At 41.5% G+C, this 4,082-nt stretch overlaps 1 long non-coding RNA gene across 1 annotated transcript in view; it reads left to right on the top strand.

Annotated features, from left to right (window-relative positions):
- LOC115278091 overlaps positions 1-3,568 on the top strand; it is a 15,159-nt gene extending 11,591 nt beyond the window's left edge. Inside the window, exon 3 of the long non-coding RNA XR_003902687.1 lies at positions 3,340-3,568. This is a non-coding gene — a long non-coding RNA (uncharacterized LOC115278091). The remainder of the gene's footprint in view (positions 1-3,339) is intronic.
- Positions 3,569-4,082: the final 514 nt, after the last annotated feature.

Raw genomic sequence — 4,082 nt, forward strand, 5'->3', positions numbered from 1 at the left:
CCGTCCTCGCGCGAAGCCGCGGCGCGCAGGGCCCGCGTGGGCCGCGGTGGGCACGCGTTCCGGCTCGCCACGACTCCGAGTGGCCCGTGGCCCTTGCTCTGCCAGGGGGGCGTGGAGACCATAACCCTTCCCGGGGGGCGCGGATGATCCACCGACAGGTTCCACTTGTAAAAATCAACACGGTGCAGAACTTTCTCCCCTGGACGTGGGTACGCGTGGCATTGAAAGTAGGCTGTTCCCTAGTGTAAAGAAATTTTAATTTAAAAATCGTATGAATTTTATAAGCTGCAAGGAAAGCCGGGGAGTATTGCGTTCTGGCTGGAGGCAATGTATGGGGTTTTGCTATAGGCAAGACTATTTAGTACCTAGGAGCTCAGGGTGTTTGTCGTTAAGAAAAAAAAAAAGGTAATAAGGTTGAACGTTTTATAAATGACGCCTTCCTTTATAGTCTATATTCGATAAAAGTTAATAAGATTATGTTTATTTCCACTTTCCATAAACGAGCAGTATTTTCCCATGTTTTCTGTAAAATTTTCTTAGCCCTCTTGGGAACTACTAATTTTAAGAGTAAAAGGAAACTCCTTGATGGAAGGGAGGAAGAATATGAAACCTTAAAGGTCAAAGTACTATGCCCCCGACTGCAGTCAAGTAGGCACCCCAGAGCTGAATTTCTGTACCATCAGTAGCAGGAATTTTCATCTGGGGCTCGTATAAGGCCCTGGAAACCGTAGCTTGCTTTAACAAGCATTCTCCATTTGTTTTCGCAGTAAACATTGATTTGGGCTATCAACCCTGCACCGCACCAGATGCTGGGCAAATATTTAGAATCCCTTAGACAGATCCCTGAGGCTGTCACTCAGGAAAAACTTCAAGCTCTGACCTTCCCAGGAAATTTGCATAAACCTATAGACTTGCTGTGATTCCCCTCCTCCGAGTACCTGGGGCATGTTGTCTGTTCCATTCACTTGTTGCTATTCCATACCCTAGGGGACAGTGATTTCCTTATATGAAGGCTGATTCAGATTTGCAGATGCCTTAAATACCTTTCTTTGAGTCCTCTTGCACTGCTGTGTGTTAAGCAAAAATTATTTGCTATTAAAAAATTTTTTTTTAACATTTATTAATTTTTGAGAGACAGAGAGAGACAGAGCACCAGCAGGGGAGGAGCAGAGAGGGAGACACAGAAACCTAAGCAGGCTCCAGGCTCTGAGCTAGCTGTCAGCAGAGAGCCTGACACTAACTCACTGACCCGAACTCACTGACAGTGTTAGATCATGACATGAGCCAAAGTCAGATGCTTAACTCACTGAGCCACCCAGGCCCCAAAACTACTTTCTAGTTAATAGATGAGGAAATTGAGACTCTGAGACATTCCATTGCAGAGACACAATTACCAGATTTGCTTTGGGTCTACAGTAATTTCCATAGCCACTAACTTTTCCCATCATTTATATAATAATCTGTTTCTACTGATCAATTGTGAGGTATTTGAAACTGGAGATTAATTTTCCTAATAATAACCTCAGTGCTTACTTAAAGGTCATAAATCTGGCTTTTAATAATTATATAATGGCTATGCCTTTGCTTACATACTTATGTAGTTCTTTACAACACCCTAGTATGATTTAAATACTCTCCTACAGTTACTTTGGATTTCTAAATTTCTGATAGAGCGGTGTGTGTGTGTGTGAGTGTGTGTGTGAGAGTGTGTGTGTGTGTGAGAGAGAGAGAGAGAGAGTGCGTGTGTATACACAGTTGATTGTATCCTCAGGGCATTATTTATGGTTGTCACCTAAGTCTCAGACTTCATGTTAACTAATAACATGACTTAGAAATTTGAGTACATTCTTCTTTTTTTTAAGAATAATTCATACGAGATGATCTATATATCACACTAAATCACTCCGACAAGAACAAAATGTTTGACTGCCCCATTGATTAGAGCGTTCAAAGTATCGTCAGCCTGATGCAGCCATTATAAAGTTCTCCACCAAACTTCTACAGAATGGTTTTTTCAGCTATGGATAATGATTGCATTGGTGCATTATTTCATTAAGGACTGCAAAATTGTGATTTTTCTAATTTCATTTTGTACCTGAATTTATAAGATACTATCCCACAAAACAAAACTTTCCTTTGCAAAATATAGAATTGTCCTGAAATAGCTTCCTTATAAGAAAGGCAGGGCATATGCTTGAGTCTTAACCCTTATCAATCATTATTTAGAAATATTAGGGGCACCCGGGTGGCTCAGTCAGTTAAGCCTCCGACTTCGGCACAGATCATGATCTCGTGTTCATGGGTTCAAGCCCTGTGTCAGGCTCTGTGCTGACAGCTCATAGCCTGGGGCTTGCTTTGGATTCTGGTCTCCCTCTCTCTCTGCTTCTCCCCACTCATGCTCTGTCTCTCTCTGCCTCAAAAATAAATAAAAAACATTAATTTTTAAAAAATATTAAGCCTATTAAAGCAAACACAAAAGGATACCCCCTTCCTTAGGAATATTGTAAAAATGGAGTTGTATACACATGACGCATTTCAATCCATCAGAGCCATTGTTCTTTTTGGTGTTTTAAGTGACCCATCTTTGGCCAGAAGGAGCTGGCTTCAGTTGGCATCTGTTATAGGTACCCAGGGACCCTAATAGCTTTGTTGTGATCAATCACAAGATATCCCAGGTTCATCTTGTACATTTCCAACTCTAGACCTGGAATCCATTATTCTCCCTACAATCCATTGTTTGTTTAATGGGAAATGAAATCCAGTTCCCATAATCTGGTTTAGTAGGATTTTATTTTTGCTACAGACTCTAAGCTTTCCAGTTACAAAGACATGAAATACTTTATTTTAGAATCAATTTCAAAAGAGAAAAACTCTCAGTTTTTATGGATATTTCCAATTTAATCACCAGGTTGGCTGATCCCATATTTAAGGATTGTTTCTTTTCTTTTAAGATTTTTATTATATAAAATAGTTATACATTTCCAAAGTCAAACCTACGAAATAAGATAGGTGGAGAAATATAGTTCTGATTTTTGTTTCTTCTTCTCTGTTTTCTACCTCTCTTTTTAGGAAGCCATTTTTGTTAGCTTCAGGTTTGTCTTTCCATTGTTTCTTTTTGATGATAGAAGGAAAGATGTAAAAGTGTTTCTATTTCTGATTTTCTTACACAAAATAATAGTATATGATTCATACCCTAATCACTATAGTAGACGGTCTTTAAAATGGCCACCAAGGAGTCCCAGTTTTTGGTATAATGTCTCCTTGTGAGTGTGGGCTGGACTCTGACTAACTTCTCGTGAACAGAATGGCAGACATGATGGAGTGCCTTTTCTTAATTAGGTTATTAAAAGACCGTGACTTCGATTCCGGTGATCTTTATTGGATTGCTTGCTCTGGAGGAAGCTAGAGGCTACAGCATGAAGCAACCCGTGGAGACACCTGTGTGAATGAGCCTAGAGAAGGATCATCCAAAGCTTTCCGGCAGCCTTGCAAGGAGCCCCAAAAAGGGATCCTCCCCAGTGAGGCTTCTAGGCGGCCACACCCTGCTCATCTGCTCATCGCTGAGATTCCCTGAGCCAGAACCAGCCTAAGCTGCTACTGCTGGCTCCTAAATAATAGAAGCGTCTATAAGGTAACAAAAGTTTGCTTTCATCCTTGCCTGTGCTAACTTTTGGGGAGTTTTTTTCTGCATGAATGGATAACTGAAATCCATTTTGGCATGTGGAAGTAGGGAGCAGCCAAATTGGGGCATGGCTTTGGAGTCCATCGGTATTAGGGAGGTCGAATCGAGCAACTTTGGATATTGAGTTCACAGTGAGTGAGACCTCACAATAAAGTGAGGAAAATATTATTGGGAATTGGAGGAGGGGCATTGTGAGTACGGGATGGCAGGAATGTTGGCCGAACTGCTCCTGAAGTGATGTGGAAATTAAAATATGTGCCCACTAATCTGTGTCATCTAATAGATTTCCAAGCAAAGTGTTGGTGGCACAGCCTACTTGTTGCTTAGTAAAATCCGGGAGGAGAAGGTTCACTTGGCGGGGGGGGGGGGGACCTTTAACTAGGGGCCAAGCACTGATGGT

This window comes from Suricata suricatta, chromosome 14 (genome assembly GCF_006229205.1).
Source record: "Suricata suricatta isolate VVHF042 chromosome 14, meerkat_22Aug2017_6uvM2_HiC, whole genome shotgun sequence".
NCBI classification, from domain to species: Eukaryota; Metazoa; Chordata; class Mammalia; order Carnivora; family Herpestidae; genus Suricata; species Suricata suricatta.